At 34.7% G+C, this 18901-nt stretch overlaps 1 protein-coding gene across 11 annotated transcripts in view; it reads left to right on the top strand.

Annotated features, from left to right (window-relative positions):
* Positions 1 to 18901, top strand: part of CCDC102B (coiled-coil domain containing 102B) — a 186228-nt gene that overhangs the window by 48491 nt on the left and 118836 nt on the right. For 3 of the 11 annotated variants that reach the window (XM_072758071.1, XM_072758075.1, XM_072758078.1), the window contains exon 1: positions 5126 to 5260. The exons of 7 other annotated variants lie outside the window; for them this stretch is intronic. The gene's annotated coding sequence lies outside the window, so the exon portion shown is untranslated. Of the gene's footprint in view, positions 1 to 5110; positions 5261 to 18901 lie in introns of those variants that run through there. One more of the 11 variants, XM_072758072.1, reaches the window with a different exon arrangement.

Below are 18901 nucleotides of genomic sequence, written 5' to 3' on the forward strand. Positions count from 1 at the left end.
TAAATTTGGCTCTGTGTTACAACTCAGACATTGTCATAGAAAATAGACATCGTGTTTGTAAAGAAATTCTGGATATTCTGTGACAGTAGTTTGTATTATTAAAACAGTGAGAGGGAAGAAAACGTTTTCTGTAATGCTGCAATGAGATTCATATACAGACACTCCAATTTAGTTGCTGATGTGTGTGGGTAGACACAGTTAGTTTAATAAAATATGGTGACTTCCACCTGGTGTGTCTTGATTAGTGAAGGAGGTACTTGGAAAATCACAACAAACTGTGATTTCGTGTATATGTGTTTCTAATCTATGGTTTCAAATCACCTAGTGCCTTTCACCAAACTGGTTTCCTTGCAAGACATTTTCAGTTACTTTGACAGTTATGATGCTTTTGAATAATTCTTACAAGTATTGTTAAAACTGTTAAAATTGCAGCAATTAAGATTTAATAGTACAACTGAGTTCAGGTAGTGAAAATCCACAGAAAATCTTTTCTGTTTGTCTTTGTCAGTATTTCTCTATCCTACTTTGTCAATGAGAGGCACATATGTGTGTTGTTGCTGTTATTAATTGTTTCAACATATAAAAGTAGGGAAAAACCTCCAATCGTAGTAGAAATTTAAAAATCACTGTATACTTACTATTTTAATGGTGTATCTTTCAGATTTATTTTTGTTCCTTCATTGCTTTTGCAGAACATCCATTCACCCATCATTTATGCATTTTTACTTTTATTCACTTATCCATTTATTTGCTTATCTGCCTCAAATTCAAAGACAAATGCAATATTATGGCCTTAAAAAATTTATAGTTCTCAGAGGAAACAGACGGGGAAATAAGACCATGAATATTGCCTTGGATTGTAACATTAACTTTCTGTGGGAATCAGGAGGAGCCTCACAGAGATCGTGAGAAATAGCTGTGAAATTAGGTAAAAGTTGCTATGGGAGTTTTCAAGCCTAGTGTTTGTTCTGAACTCTCCCAATTAGCTGATAGAGATCTGGAGTAAAATAAGTTTTGATTAATATATTTCCCACTGTTTCTCCAGTTAGATAGTGTTAGAACTTTCTATGGGCTATAGCTCCCAATTTAATAATAAGCCCACAGAAGAAGACTGATGACAATGATTTAACCAGGTAAGTTCTCTTTTTTTCCCCATTATCAGAAGCCTGCATGAGGCCAGTCATGGTCCTGGCTGCTTCCGCCATTCTCAATGTGGCTTTCATCTGAATTACCACTTCATGACCTCTAGATCAGTTCATGCTTCTCCATCTCCAGCTTCCTATCCTTGTTCAAGGAAGGATAAAGAAAGAACTGAAGTGGAGAGGCATCCATATAAGGAAGACGAAACTTTTCAAGAATACTTATCAGGCTTCCACTTATGTTTTACTGTGAAAACTACCACATAGCTAATTGTATCTGTAATGAGAGTCTTGGTAACATAAGCTTTTTTTTTTTTTTTTTAATTGTAGGGAGGAAACAGAGAAATGATGCTAGGTAGGTAAATAGCAGACTTCACAGGGAGGACTTAATGTATAGAATAAAATTGGAATCCACACATACAGAATATCAGCCTTCATTGTTGTGTGTTGAGTGCCTTAAGATACTGTGAACTCACCAAGAGATTATGAAAACTCTAAGGTTGAATTTTCTCCTCCTTTTTTCTTATGCTCCTCTTTTTTTATTATGAGATATGGTGTATTAAGATAATGAACATGCTTGTGCACTGACGTGTGTGTGTGTATATGTTGTGTGTGTTGTGTGTAAGCTATGATGGCAATACCATTTGAACTAAGATGGAGACATTGGATAACTTTGTTTCCATCACGCTGGTAGGTCCCCTCAGTCAACAAAGCATTTGTGAGACAAACTTGGTTATAAGCACAAAGCAGGATCCTTCTCCACTTTCTTAACCCAAGAGAAGAGAGGTTGTATGGGAAAATGAACCTTCACTTGACAAAGCTTCCAATGGGAAGTCACTTTACATATGTAGTTATGTTTTATTGATCTACTACTAGTTCATAAACTTGAGAGTAAAACCCGGTGTGTGAAACAAAAATTTGGTTGGTGTGAGTTCAAAAGAGAGGGAAGCAGATGAAATGGAGACAACAAAGGACAGTTATTTTAGGTTTTACTATAAGGGTAGTTGCTGTGTGTCAAGGGTGGAGTGGTGTAAGGTCTTGGGAATAATAAAAAGGTTTCTAGCTTGACGGACTGCACGGATAGCAGCATCATTATTTAAGATTTAGAAAAAAACAAGATACAGAAGAGGTTCGGGAAGAAATGTAAGATATTTGCTGTTTGGGAATTACTGAGGGATTTAAATGGTTTCTAGTGCCTTTTCTCATTAGACTGTTAGACATCCAGGTCTCAAGTTTGATAAACTGTTATGAGCTGACCATATGTATTTGAAAATTATACGTATATTAGTATATTTGCTAGGTTACCATAACAAAGTAGTACAAACTTGGTGGCTTAAACAGATATTTATTATCTCATAGTTCTGGATGACAAAAGTCCAAAATCAAGGTGTCAGCAAAGCCATACTTTCTCTAAAGGCTCTGGGAGAGGATCCTTCCTTGCCTCTTTCTAGATTATGGTGGTTGCCAGCAATCCTTAGCTTGTAGATGTATCATTCCAATCTCTGCCAATGTCTTCTCATGGAATTTGGCCTTGTGTGCCTGTATTTAAATTTCCTCTTCTTTGTAAGGATACCAGTCATTCACAGGACTAGGGCCCATCCTAATTCACTTGACTTCATTTTAGGTTGATTACAAATCTGCAAAGACCCTATTTCCAAATAAGGTCACATCACAGGGGGTCGGGGGAGAGGACTTCAACATATCTTTTCAGAGGACATAATTCACCCCAAAATGACGTGTGGCAAGGAAGACACAAAAACAAAGTGACCACCCAGACAAGATGTGGAGTGAGAAAAGGACCAGTAATAATCTCTTGGAAGTACTCCACCTTGAAAGGATAGTAAGCTAATAAAGGTGGGGGGGGGAGGGTATAAAAACATGGTGTGGTCAACAGGGTAGAAAAAGTAATCCAGAATAGCTTCATTCTGGCAAATGCATTGTAGAGAAGAGATTTGATAAGAAGGTTAAAAATCTTTAAAGATTTCAAGTAGCATGAATACAGGGAATAGACCACTGTAACTCTTGCCAAATATGGAGAGGGACCAGTGTGGGGACAGGTTAATAATTTAGGATGCCACAGCATTCCAGACAGATTTTGACAGCTGCCCAAAACAAGATGTAGCAGTGGGAAGGAGAGTACTGTGCATATCAGTGACATAAAGTCAAAAGAAGCTGGTGCTGGATTGGATATAGAACAGGGGTCAGGGATGACTTCCAAGGTCTTTCTTTAGCAAACTGTAAGGCTGGGTTGGCACTATTGAGATAAACAGTGCAGCAAGTCCATGGAGAGAAGATGATTTCAGTTTCAAGTATGTTGATGATGTATCTGTCATATTTTCCAGTGGCAGGGTTTAATATGCTGGTGCATGTAAGTGTCAGAGACAATAAGAGGATTAAATCCAATTGTAGATATTTGAAAGTCATCTGAAAAGAAAGATGATAATTCATACCATGAGAAAGGGTGACATTGTCCAGAGAGATAATAGATTTACATGGGAATATACTTTGATGTACCTGGAGGGATAGGAGAGAAAAGAAGCACCACCAAAGAGATTGGAAGATCCAGAGAGAGAGGTCAAGGGGAAGACTAGGGGAGCATTGTGTTAAGATAGAGGAGAAAGTCTCCATGTCCATGGGGAGCAGTGTCAAAGACTGCAGCGTAAACGGCCGTGGGAGATGACAAGTGGAATGAGAGCTAAGAGGAGTCTATAAACCAAAAAAAAATGTGCCTGTTGTTGTGAATCCATCTGGGCCATGTGGTGTGTGTGTACAAGTGTGCATGAAAGAGAGTCATTTTGGTACATTAAAGGGGATAGACGGGAAATGCAGTTTTTGCCTGGAAATAAGTCTTTCAATCACCTGACCATGGAATAGAAGGGGGAATGGTACCTACCAATGAAAATGACTGAATTGACAGTGAAATTCACGGTCATAAGTGAAATTGATTAAAGCCTAGATGATGCTTAAAATCTGATGGGGAATTCCAGACAGAAGGGAGAGTTCAGAGGAAGGGGAGAGAGAAAGGTGATTGAGCATATCACCCTGCCATAAAAAAAAACAAAAACAAAAAACAAAAAACAGGGAGAGGAAGTCCCTAGCTCAGAGGGTTAGTTTCCCTTCTTTTGGAGAATGGTCTCCTCTTGGTTGTGTTGGGATGTAAGGGGGAGAGGATGCTGTTAAATGTTATTCAGTGAAGAATGATCATCCAATTTAAGGAGGGAGGACGAGTGAAATTATTTGGAAATGTTAAATCTAACTTTTAAATGCTATTCTCATGCTATTTATAAGGAACATGTTGATTGTGTATTTTCTGCCCTTGTCTGTTTCTTTGGGCAGCCAGTGCTGGTAGTGTCAACCAGAGAAGCTCTCTTTTATGTGGTCTGCCATCACCCCTTCATCAGAGCACTTCCTGACAGCCTTGTCCTGTCACGGGAAAGTCACTCCCTCCCTCCACCACCCTAGTGGGCAATGAACTCTCCCTGGGGGGCTCTGGAGATGCAACTCACAGTTCCTGCCACATGACTGAGATCCAGAGTTTTGACATAGAGTTTTTGTATCATGATTTGCTTACTCAAATATTTTATTTTATTAAATATTCTTTCTTTTCTTGGCAATTGAATAAAAATCATATTGGACCAATGATATTTCCTATTGTTCCTCTGATCTGTCATATAATCTCTCTTTAAATCTTGCAGATAGTTACTTTATTCGGTTTTTAGTTTTTTCTATTACTATTACAAGTTATACCTATTGTTATTAAACATTAAATGCTTGTGGATGAGGGGTGGGTATTTTCTTCTTTTTTCACTCACAGTACATGGTTTCAAATGGGTTGGATGGAAAGCTTTGTACAACCACACTTAGTTAGGGAACATTAAAGTGATTTTATTTTGGTTCACTCACTTGTGATCCAAAGAGGGTGTTGTGGTATTGGTTTTGATAAAACTTCACAACCAATGGGAATCTTTTTTGAGTTAGTGTGGAGTGGCCTTAATGCTGGAAATAATCCTGTTGGCCAGGACCCCAGAGCTATACAGATGAGAAAAGGATGCAGGAAATTCTGTTGTTTACACATGTGTCTGTAACACTGAGCCGCTAGAGCAGCCCAGCAAGCCCAGAGGGTAAGATGCCTAATAACCTTGTGGTTTTCTATTTAATTATTATATTTTCCTGCTGGAGCAGAGCATGTGGTATTCTCGGAGCAAAGAAAAAGACAGTTACTTATAAGATGCAGAACAAAACTACTGTAGGTCTGGGAAACAGAGGGATTTGAAGTTTCTTCTTAAAGTGGACTTGATTCCTTCCCTCTTTCTTCCATTTTCCACTGTTGATATTATTTATCCTGACAGCTTGCCATACTTTTCCTGTTTTTTAAAAAATAACTATACTAAGCACAACTCAGGTAAGAATTTCAACTCTAAATGTAGACAGTCATAGATTATGTTGATATTAAGACTTTGTTTTGTAGTTCCAAATGAATATGAGTTAGTCAATGTGTTTGAAGTGATCTATATTCTTAGAGTTTAAAAAAATGTAAAACTGTTATGCAAACCCTCATATTTATGCTTCATGCATTCAGAGTTATTTTTATTTTGATGGATAGTCCTCATGCTGAATTTCTGTTATTGTTAACAGAAAAGTATACTTCAAACTTGGAACTAATATTGATTTCTTTATATAAGTTATCTGGGCAGTATGGAGGAGATAGGGACATAGAATCAAATAATAAAAATCCTGTACATGATAAAAAGGAAATGGATCTTTATATGGGAAGTAATAGTAGAACTGAAGGGAAAAAAAGATCTCTGGAAACCATTGGGAAATACTTGCTCATGTTTTCCACAAAGATAAATTATAAACTGAATATTGAGTGGTTAAGTCTATTAAATAGAAATATAATGAAGATATTATTTAAAAATAGAAACTAACATATGCAATTGAAATACACAATGATAATTCTTAATATTCTCATTTATATCAACACTAGTTTTCTATTTTTTGAAATCATGCAAATACACTTTTGCCAATAGCTTTGTGGAATAGGGTACTGTTACAACTTTTGACTGAATGCCTTGTTTTTAGTCATTTTTGTTGAATATCCTTGCATATACATTAAACATTTCTGAATTCTGACTTTATGCACATTTTTACATAAGCATTAGATGAAAAAGCAATCTTAAAATGCTAGAAATACAGTTATCTGTGTAATTTTCCTGTGATTTTGTAGTATTGACTTAAGGGATCAATAAATCTATTTGAATGACATTTAGAAAAATGCTATATGTGGATTGCTTTTTTGAAAAACTTTAAAAATTTAGTTTTCTTGTAAAATGACAGATGATATAATTTTGCATTCTTCATGTTTTTATTGGATTCAGTAATTGCATGATCACTAGCATATAGCTTCCTGGTGCCTTGATACAGTTGTGGTCTTGAAATTTATGAGGTTTTCCTCTAATTATTAGAGCCACAAATATAATGATGACAATTCTTTCAAATTAAAAATGATATAAGGACAACTTCTATTTGAAGAAGTACCATTTCTCCTGAGCTGATACTGCAAGGTTAATTGAATTTTTCTATAATGGTAAAACCTTCAAAAATCTTCTTCTTAGCAGGATTTTAAAGAAGCCTTGAAAGAAAAGTCCTGCTTCCCGAGCTGAGTCTTAAAAATCAGTGGAATGTAGATAGTTGTTGAAAAACAAAAAGACCGTTCTACTTTGTAGTAGTAGTTGGAGCAAAGAGTTTTGAGGCATGAGCTATGAGGAGCTATGAGCCTCATTGGAGAAGAAGAAAAACTCACCATCGTGAGTAGCAGACATTGGGCTCAAGAGTGAGACAAAGTTGTGAAATACAGAGCACTGTATACTCTGAGTATACAGAGTAATTTTGTCCCTATATATTGTACAGTGGGGGTGATTGCAAGTTTCTGAAGAGATGGGGAGTATTTATTCTTCTTTGCTTTGTCATCATCATCATCATCATCATCATCATCATCATCACACTACCAGCAAATAATAGCATTTCCTATGTGTAAGGTAATTTACATACGTATCTACAACTTTGATAGTTGCATAATGGGATGAAATTCATATCACATATCTTCATTTTACATGAGGAAAGTTGATGTTCCGAAATGTTAAATGATTTCTCTAAAGCCACAGATATAGTACATTCTGGAGCTAGGTTTCCAAATAATGTCTTCTTGGCTCCAAAGCTTTTCCACTCTGCTCCACTGGTATTTTAGGAATGTGAGTCTGGCAGAAGTTGAGCAGAATGGTTTGGGATGGCGTTGGGGTAATAGCGTGCAGGGAAGAGACAGTGAGACGACATCCGTAAATCCAAGCTAATCACAATTCTCTCAGGTGGTCCACTCTTACTTTAGGGAATAGACAGAAGAAATTGATACTGAAAATAAGCAGTTTTTATACTTAAATTGGCCATTCTCATAGTCAACACTTAGGCTTTCCTCTCTTTTATTTTATTGAACATCGTATTCAAAGAAGATGTCTTTTGATTTCTCAGAGGAAGTTTAATCACTGATTTTCATCAAATATCACATATTCATAAGAGAAATGCATGTGGTTACTGGAAATGATATTGGGAACACACTGGCATTCTTTTGTTTGTTTTAGATGAGTGATATGAATGAATGATTAGTGACCACACCTTCTTAAAACCATGGAAAGACCCCATGATTATCATGTAAGTTTTATTTGAATGGGTGAAGAGCATATATAAAATGTATGTTGCTAATAGACAATGCAGAGTACAGTACATCTGTAGTAAAAAGAATAAGCCCCATTTAACATTTTTCCTCGTATATCTAAACTTTAAATATATTTTACTTTTCCCTAGAATATTTTATAAATATATATTATAATTATATATATATAATAGTGTCTGTGGTCTCATTTTAGAAATGTACTATCTACTGTTTTATAAGTTTATTGTCATTTAAATAGGCTTTACTGGAGTAATGCCTTTTTGCCATATGCCCAAACAGCTGAAGATAGTTGAAATGTAAAGATTCATTCCTTTAAATATATCATTACTAAAACAATAAGTATATTTGTCAGCTCAAATACTTTCATCACTGACCTTAGGTTAGGACATTTCATTTTAATTAAACAGATCTAGGCTGTTTTCCAAGATTGTATTTTATAGAGAGTCTTTTACATGTTCAATACCTGGTCCTCAGCGTTTGGTCCTCAATGCCCTGATCAACTGTTGATGCACAATTGTTATCAAGTATTATAAAATGGAAAACTGGTTATCTTATAGGAGGAAAGCAGCCTATCAAAGAGAAGATGGGTTGTGCTCAATACCATTCTATTAAGGTCATAGCTTTGCAGATTACTAATATTTTTATATATTTAAATACCTGAGTGACTTGCATATGATGATATTTACTAAGAGTTGCTGTTATATGTAGAAAAGATAAAAGAATATTTGCTGTTAAAAATTGATAGAAGGACTTTTTTTGGTAGCTGAATACAGAAGTACCCTTTTGAATAAAAAACATATTCATTGCAGAGCTTTCAAATGGTATCCTATAATCCTTGTCTTTAATTTGTAGAATTAAGCCCTCTTCCCCCCAAAAAATAGATGTGCTGAAGTACTACCATATCAGAGGCAGACCCACCAGAGCAGAATGAGAGGTACCACTCAGAGAGGTAGGAGGAGAGCTATGAAACAGGAGTCTTTCCGAAGCTAAGTAAATGAGTCCTTGCTGAAAGATGAAATGGCCAAGTTATATAAAATGCTACTGAGTGGTCAAGGAAAATAGGAGTTAACTGTTAATTAGATTTTGCAATACAGAAGATATTGATTTTCTGTTTTTGCAGAGATCTAGGCTTAAAAACTGGTAGAGTGAGTTCAAGAGAGAGTGAGATGAGTGAAAATATCTTCTAATGGTTTTTACTATAAAAAATATCAGAGAAATGTGATGGTCCCTGGATGGAGATCAAGATGATTTTTGTTTTTCAGGTTGAAGATATTATAGCATGCCCCTTTGCCGATACGAATGACTTAGGAGGGAGATTTAATTTTATTAGAAAGGAGAGAGAGGACTATATTTGTAGGAGCTAAGTCTTTAAGTCAGTTAGTGGGGATTCAGATGGAACCTGCAAATGGGAAGTTTGACTTTAGGGGCAAGGATGATGTAGAAAGAGGCTGAGATCAGGGTATCCACAAGGCTGATAAGTGTGGTAGAGCCAGAGTATGGTAGTTGTCTTTTGATAACTTTTTTTTTTTAAGTGAAACAGAGGGAAAAAAAGAATAACTTCATCAAGAAAGATGGAAGAGTTAAGGAAGAAGATGGGTGGACTTTTGGAGAATGGGAGAGTGAATTGATAAGGGAAATGGAGTAGGGTTGGCTTTGCAGTGCTAAGGGATGACGTGATATTCAGAATCAAGAATTGAAGTGAGACCTGAAAGTAAACCATGTTTTCTCTAAGTATTAGCAGATGCTCAGGTAGGTGCCTATGTGGAACAGGCAGATAGTTGAATGCCAACCAGAATTGGAGTTTTCTAGGCAATAAGGTTAAGAGAATGCCAATCTAGCTGAGCATAAATTGTTAATTAATGGGGCTTGGAAAAGGGAAGGAGTATCAATATGAAGTAGGTAATAAATGGTTAGAAGATAATGGGATCAGTTAATAGGAGGTCCAAGTTGGGTCAAAGAAGAGAATTTTGTGGACAACAGAAGGTAATCAAAAGGGTGCTTAACAGGGAAATGGAAGAAATGCTGTATGGTAATAGTATCTAGGGTATATACCAGCCAGTGGGTGCATGAGGTAGAACTATTGGAATTGATAGGAACGGAGAGATGAGAATATTGTAAGGATACTGCATCTGAAAATATTTTGGACATGAAATTAAGTTTAGTTCCATTACAACCAATTAGTACCACACTTGGTTTTACTAGATACATTTTATTTATTAGTAAATGTCTTTGAATTTACTTAAATGGGAAAAACAGTCCTGTTATAAAAATACATGGAAAAACATGGTGTTTATATGTGGATTATATTATGGTAAGAAGATAAATATCCACAAGTGGACACTAATTTTAGTACCCATTCCCATGCTGAGACTAATTTTGTTCATAATTTCCTCCACTTAACTTATTTTTTTTTAATGTATCCATTGCCTCATATAGTTACCTATTTAAAAATGTTTAACTGAAGTGTAGTTGACATATAATATTAAACTAGTTTCAGGTATACAACGTAGTGATTCAGCGATTCTATACTTAATGAAATGCTCACCAGGATAAATGTATTATGATATTATTGACTGTATCCCCTCTGTTGTCCTTGTTATTTTTAATGATGTTTTGCTTGGTCTTACAGACTGTATTAGAGAAGAATCTTCAGGGAATGATAAGATATAGACATAGAATTTTTCACATCTAACGAATTGTAAGCCCATAATTTTTCTTGATGTTTATTATTTTGCCAAAGTTTTGGATAAAGATTAAATTATATTTGTTAATGATGGTCAGAAACCATGAATCAATGATATTATTCTTAGGCTTTAGTTCATAATAAAACATATTTTAACAACTACTTTTATTTTAATATTTAATTTTTTTTCCTAAAAGCCAGGCTGTCTAAATAGCTTAAAATAAATGGGATTTCTTTTTAACTCCTCAGATGAGAATGTGGAACAGTCATATCCAGTGTTTTGAATCATGGCCATTTTATTTTGATGTGACTATTGTAGCATCTCCTCTTCTACATTATGTGACCATGTGGCAGAGAATGAAAATGTTCTGTTCATTTATATTTGAATGATAGCTATGATGCTGATGTGTATTTACATTATCAATAGAATGCATTTCAAACATATATTTGTAAATAATATTATTAGCAATCATCTTAGTTTGATGCATAAGTGAGAAGCCTCTGTAAGGTAGAGATAGAAATTTTGTGAGAACACACTGAACATAAGTTTGAAAATTCAAAACAAAGTTTTCTATTTCTGGAAAATTCCCTATAAAAAAGAAAAATCCTTAATTTTTTTGGTTGCTCTAGAGTAGAGCTACGCAACAGAAGTAGTAGCGTTCAAGCAACCTTTACAATTTGAAGTTACATTTAAAAAATAAATGTGGGGTAGCCCGGGTGGCTCAGTGGTTTAGCACCGCCTTCAGCCCAGGGCCTGATGCTGGAGACCTGGGATCGAGTCCCATGTCAGACTCCCTGCATAGAGCCTGCTTTCCCTCTGTCTGTGTCTCTGCCTCTCTCTCTCTCTCTCTCTCTGTGTCTCTTATGAATAAATAAAATGTTTAAAAATAAATAGATTTTAATAACATATTGTACTTAACCCAATATCTTTAAAATATTACCATTCTAAAATGTAACCAATATAAAATTAATGAAATAGTATACATTTTTATTTTCCACACTGTGCCTAATTTAGACTTAGAGTACATCTCAGTTCGGACTGCCTTCATTTCAGTGGTTTTCTAGCACTATCAGGCTTGTGACTATCCAGTTGGACAGCACAGACTATTATATAAATAATATAAATAATACAGAATATAAATAATTACACAGTACTGTCTTAGCAGGTGTAGGTCATGTGTAGGGCATTACATTTATCTCCTTGTTGTAAATGGAGATAAGTGTTTGAGCGACCTTTCTAAGGAACAAATTTACCCCAGGTTTTCTGATTCTGAATCCAGTGCTCTCTGAGTGCCACTCTCCATTCTGATGGTGGTTATGTTGCTGTATTTATGTTATACTGATTCTGAGAAGGGTGTACAATATGGTGACCTCTGGAAATAACTGGTACTAATATGTTCTCCCCTTGCTGTTATTTTAAAAAATCTAATTGGCATGAATAGTAAGCAGTAATAAAAATGATCAACCCAGGACACCTGGGTGGCTCAGTGGTTGAGTGTCTGCCTTTGGCTTAGGGCATGATCCCAGGGCATGAACCAGTCCCACATTGGGCTCCCTGCATGAAGCCTGCTTCTCCCTCTGCCTACGTTTCTGCGTCTCTCTCTGTGTGTCTCTCATGAATAAATAAATAAGTAAAATCTTAAAAAAAAAAAAAAGATCAACCCAATTTTAGGATTCCACACATTTCTCAGGTTTTTTCTCTTTTTTTTAAATAAATTAAGTGAAAGAATCAAATCTGGTAGAACAGAGAGATAGAAAAAGTAAAAATAGAGGTTTGGAGGAAGATTTAAAACTGTGGCATTATAGGGATTATTTGAGAAAGAGTTGAAAGGAAATATTTATATGGCTGGGAGGGCAAATAAAAACATAGCAAGTTTTCAGAAATATAAGGGTTTAATCTGGTCTTCAGCTTTTTGCAGTTCTTTGCACATGTCTTACATTTTCTATTTTAGGGACTGGAAAGCAAGATCTCTTGAGAAATGTAAACACTAGCTGTTGACTTCCTGTTGTTTTGACATTTTTAATCCAATGCCTGGTCTTTACCAGGGGATTAAAACTCTATGCCTACAATACAAACAGATAAAAACTGATTTCAGATCAATTAGCAATTTTCTAGGAACTCTGCTTTTTAGTTAAATTGCTTTATTCTTTAGTGTTATCTTCTCTGATGCCAAAGGGCAAACCCCCAAAATATCAACACTTAAAAAGATGATAGATGATTGGAGACTGTCTAAACAGAGTACAAAGACATTTGGCTAAATGGAAAATGTATGGACAGGAAAAAAGTTTCATTAGCATGTATAGTAACTAATCTTGAAATCAAAATCTAACATTACACTTTTTAATATTTCATGTCTTAAGATTATAAATTACATTTTCCCAGTGAAATCAAGATTTTAGATCTCATTATTATAAGAGGTAACTTAAGTATTATACAACCACAAGCTTTGTATTTCTGGACAAAGTATTTTCCTCCAAATAATGTATCTGAAAGAGGATTACTTGTTTTATTACATTAAAATTGATAGAATTAGAACAAAATATATGATTTATATCAATTTACTCTTAGGAGAGTCCATAGAAATGTAATGAGGCTGTAAATCTAATGCCAGTAACTAAGATAAAAAGTCTACATTTTCTCTAAAAATCAACATATCATCAACTGCTGTTCTGATAATTTTTGGTGAAATATATGTATATATTACTATTTCTCTTTTTGTTACATGGTATAAGAACATTCAGTTTTAAAAAATGTCATTGTTTCACCTTCACTTTTTTTAATATTATTTTATTTCAGTGTCTCTGAGTATTAGAATCTTCCTTACCAAGACAAAAGAATTGATTTAATATCTTCATAGTACTTTAAGGGAATGTAGTACTATAAGTGACTATGTTTTAATTGTATACGAAATCAATTTTACATATCCCTTTTATATTTTCACCATTTATGTCACAAGAGATACAATGTACTTTCTGGAACTTATGCTTCTCCTATTCAGAGGTAGATAGCCTTGTGATTTCAAAGTAGATTAGTCATGTATTTTAATAAAAAACATAGTTATGAACCTTGGGTAGATCCATATTCACTAATAATTTTATTTTCTCAACTTCCTCTGCAATCACATTCATAAAGACTTACAATTCAAGGTCTAAACCTGACCTGCAGAAGTTTGCAGCTTCAAGGACTTAAATGAGCTTCTGTGGTATTACGCTTTGAACACATTGCCATGGGTGGGTGGAGGCAGCTGGTTTCCTGTTTAAAATATTTTTGAGAACTTTTAGAGAGTTCAGTTCATTCTCAGCTCACAGTTCCTTCATAAAAGAAGAGTTGAACGTTTATAAATATTTATATTTGTAAGATTAATCAGGAATATGTGATTAAACTCCAAAAATTGAGTTAGTTTGTTTATGTTATGGTTTATGCAATTCTGTTATAGCCAGTTCTTCCAACATGTTCAAAATAATTTGTTTTGATTCTTATATAACAAAATTTTGGTTCCATTTTAAGATGTGAAAACATCGTGATAATTTGCTACAAGTGAATCTTTGGAGGAAAAAAACCTAATATACGCTTGAATTTTTGTGAGTCTGATTTCACAAGTAATCACAATGTTAAGTTCCATGAGAACAGACATGTATTTATTTATTTTTAAATATTTTATTTATGTATTTGTTTAAAGAGAGAGTGGTAGCAGAGAGAGGCAGAGGGAGGAGGAGAATCTTAAGCAGGCTCCACACTCAGCATAATGCCCAATATGGGGCTACATCTCACAACTTTGAGATTATGACCTCAGACAAAATCAGGGGTTGGATGCTTAACCAGTAGAGCCAACCAGGTACACTGAGAACAGACATTTAAATCCATTTATTTCCTAATGCTCTTTCAAAGCTCTGGAACAGTGTGCCTGGCACATAGGAGAAATTCAGTAAATATCTGTCAAAAGAATACGTGAATATTCAAAGCTCAAAAGCTGAGAAATGTTTATCCTTATTCTATGTCAGAAACATGCAGAAATGATATTATTATATACACATGTGTATAGTTTTAAGTACATGATCATCAAAATACACTGTTTTAAATTCATTTGCTGGTTTTGTCTTTTATTTTGCCTTCTTTCACACAAGTTGTTGAAATGATTTTAAAACCCTAAAGTTGTTGAAAATTGAAGTAAAATGGAAATGGACATATACATAGGTACTTTTAAATGATTGAAACTACTATTGTTAAATTAAACAAAGAGGCCATTAGACTGATGTCATTCTGATGCTGTGGTGACCTGCATAAGCAAACCAAAATCTATGATAGCCTTAAGATTAAAAGATTGAAGCCAAAGGACAGCCAATCAGAAATGGCCAACTAGGCTTTAAGCTATAGCCAAACATTAATTTCCTCACTTTGCTTCTGCCTTTTCTCTACAAAAGCCTCTCCCTAAGCTCCTACAGGTAGAAAGCTACTATCCACTTCTAGTTTGGAGCTCCCTCGATTTAAAATCAAGTTTTTTTTTCAAATTTTTAAAATGTTGAATAGACCCCAGTTTATCTTTTAAAGTTATGTAATTACCACTACTTGCTTTTGATTATGTGAATCCGAGTTTGTATAACAATTTTTCAGTTAGATTTAGAGTGACAGAGAGGTTTGAAGGAGTATTCATCTTTGAATAGGGTGTATTATGTAAAGGGAAGCTGGTTTAAAAAAATAAACAAACAAAAACCTAATAGGACCAAATATTTGTAAAGAGATGGTAAGCAGTGTTTTCACATGAATTTCTTAGGTCTTTGTTTTATCAACCAAGGAAGTTATTTGTAAACCTAAGTGAAGAACTTTCATAAATGGACAGTCATTTGCATAAACACACTCAGCAGGTGGTAAATCCCTGTTCAGATGTCACTGTGCATCATGCATATGACTTCCATCTGATTAAAATAAAATTTTGACAACAAAAAACCCAAAGGATTTGTTTCACAGTTCTATAATGTCATTAGAAAACTATTTCTCCCAATCTGCTTTAACAATCCAGAAAATAAAGTCTTTTTTTAGTTGCTTAGTCTGCATTGCCTTTGAATGCTTCCTGAATGCAAGATATTCTCTTGGTATTGATAAATTTAGTGATTTTTTTTTCTTTGAGAGAGAGAGAGAAACAATTTTTTTGCTGTATTGATACAATGCGAACTTTAAGAAAGTGAGTGATTAAAAAAAAAAAAAGAAAGTGAGTGATTTAGACAGGCACAGGAGTTATGAAAGGAATAACCAAGGTGATTAAGTGATTGAAAGGCAGTAGTCTTTCTGGAAGGTTGGAATAGGAGAGGTAGCAGGGATGACAAGTGATGATCCTGGTGTTTTGTGAAGCATGAAGGACAGCAGTCTGCCTCTCATAGGTAAGGAAAAAAGCTGAGTTAAGAGAGTGAGTGTCTGGAGCTAGAGGAGACAAATGTTAGACTGACTTTGGATTTAATGCACTGAGTGTGTTTACTTAAATGGGAAAATGATTCAGTCACCAAATGTGGGCATCTTTTGTTATCCATGTTGGAAATATATAAGCTTTTCTTACAGAATTAAATAGAACTCCCATTAGGTATAAGCATAAATATACGTAGAGCATTAGATTTTCACTGTTGCATAATCGATGCTTAATCTTTTATTGTTAAACATTTTATTGTTGCAAATAAGGAGATTGCAAAAGCTACAAGTCCATAGTTGAGTTTACAGAAAGGAAAATCAGCTTTTCATATGTCTATTAGGAAGTTTCCATATCTTATTTATTTTAAAGAATTTATTTATTTATTTATTTATTTAGAACAAATGTGTGAGCAGAGGGGCAGAGGGAGAGGGGGAGAATCCTCAGACTTCCTGCTGAGTGCAGAGCCCCACAATGATCTCATGACCTGAGATGAAATAAAGAGTTGGCCACCCAACTGACTGAGCCATCTGAGGAAGTTTCAGGAAGTTTCAGTATTTTAATGGGAAAATACATTTGAATAATTTTATTTAAAAAGATTCAAAATCCACATTATATTAATATGTCAAGTAGTTTTTGTTGTACTTTATGAAAAGTGTTGAGTTTTTAAAAATGCATTTTGTGACAAAAACTTAAGTGTTCACCAAAGCAATTATTTCAGAAGAAATTTCCCATTTAGGTCCTCTAAATTTTATAATCATGTAGAAATTATGGCTCTATGTGATCACCTGATGATGGAAGTTATTCAGTAGTAGAAAACAACTGTCTGTGGAGGCTCATTTTAAGTGATAGTAAAGCATTTTAAAAAATGGTAAGGAATTTGAGTAGTTTCTCTGTGTGTTAGCATTAAATATCTGTATAGCACAAATTAAAGCTTTTGCATATTGAGTATTATTTGAGTAGGTTGATATTCTGAATAAATCATGAGGAAGAAAAATAAATCAAGAATTTAATGAATGTTTAAGAATCACCTACTTTTACAATAGAAAATATACATATTTTAGTTCAAATTGGGACTTCTACATTTTTTGTGAAATATTCTCTCTGGCAAATTAGTAGAGGAATAGACCATTGACACCCAAAGGAAGCTGAATTATTTTGGTAATCCAAGACTAAAGGCTTGGCTAGAATAAGGAGTGAGATCTCCAGGCGTGCAAGTACAGGAAGCACGGAGCTGCTGGAGCGGAAAGGTGAGGAAGGGCGACCAGCAGGTGAGATTGGTTTTGAGGCAGTAAGAATTCTGAACTAATCCTGAGAATAACAGGAAAGCAAATGGAAGGGGTTTCAGCAAAGATGAAATCATCCAATCAAAAATATAAAAATATCTCTGCAATTGGTGGAAGGTTCCTGAGAACCACTGGTATTCTCCTCTGGGAACCTGAGAGAGGTGTGGTGTGCTTGCACTCAGATGAGTGAGAAGGAGAAAAGTAAACAGAGATTAGAAACTTCCTATACAGTGAAATAAACAGGACCTGGTAATTGAATGGAAATAGGGGATGATGAACAATGATCAGTAAGGGAAGTGTCAATTTTTGACTTACACAAACTGAGGGGATGGCGGTGACTTTGATTAATGGGGGGAGAAATGGAAGAAAGCCAGTTAACCTTCAGTAGACCAAAAAATGGAAGAGCCTCCCTAAACTCCCTGAAGCAGCAAAATTCATGCTTTCTATTTCCACATAAACACAAACAGCAAATAACTCTTTTCATTTCCAACAGGCCTGAGGATTTCACATGAATAAAATAAACTTAATCTGTTAAGGCCCAATAGACATGCATAAACATAATTGCATACATATGTATTTTGGCAGTTGTAAACTTTTTTAATTGAATGGTTCAATTAGTTTCCTCTAGGTTCATTAATTGAGTATCTTCTACATTCTAGTCACTGTGAACAGAAAAATAAATAAAAAGCAAGTTGCAGAAGCTCATAGAAGCTCATAGACTGGTGGTAGAAGCAGGTATATTAAAATTATGATGTGATGTCACAAATCTGGAACAAAATAATAAACCAGAGCATGGGGCCACAGATAAAAACAAAAAAAGGAACAAAATGACCAGTAAACTTAGTTTAGATCCCTCATTTTTCTCGTTATTAGCCATCATTCCCCCTCACCCCCGTAACGTGCACAAACACAATACACACACGCATACACACACACACAGGTGCACGCACAAATTACCAAACTGAACGGTATTTGGGTTTTCAAATAATTTCTACACCAACCTTTTTTTATAGGCACAAAATCTTTTCTTTTTTAAAAGACTGCGTAGTTCATATAAACATAAGCTAAGAGTTGATGACAGGACAAGAGTAAAATCACAGAACAGCTTGCTTTTAATGTTTATGAGCCCTTTACATGTGAATTGTGCATCCTGTTTGGACAGATATCAAGGAAAAATCAGTTTGAGTTGTTTATTTCAGTTTATCATTCCCATCGTTCCCATAGCTTCAGATAATTTGAAAGTGGCATTGTTTACATTCCTATATCATCTTCTTTGTTTTTTCCTTAAGTGCTTTGCTTTCTAATTTTTATTAATCTCATTTTTTCTTGATTTCATTTTAGCCGATATTTTATCACCCAAAGGAGAAATAGAAAATAGAATAAAGTGTTTAAAGAGCTGATTGTCAGGATCATAGCTTCTATTTTCACTGAAAACTTGGTACTAGTAATAAGAAATGTGTGAACATTGGTTTTATACGCTGTATTTTAATTTTAGCCACAAATTCATGATATGCAGAAAGGGAATCTTTTGTAGTAAAAAGAATCATAAAATAATAGTTACCATTTATTGCATGTCAACATCGTACCTGGATCTTTTTATGTATTACAGCATTGTATTCTCAAAGCAAACTGATGAGGTAGGTTTATCACTCCATGTTTATTGTTAAAAC

Source organism: Vulpes vulpes, chromosome 5, assembly GCF_048418805.1.
Source record: "Vulpes vulpes isolate BD-2025 chromosome 5, VulVul3, whole genome shotgun sequence".
NCBI lineage: Eukaryota > Metazoa > Chordata > Mammalia > Carnivora > Canidae > Vulpes > Vulpes vulpes.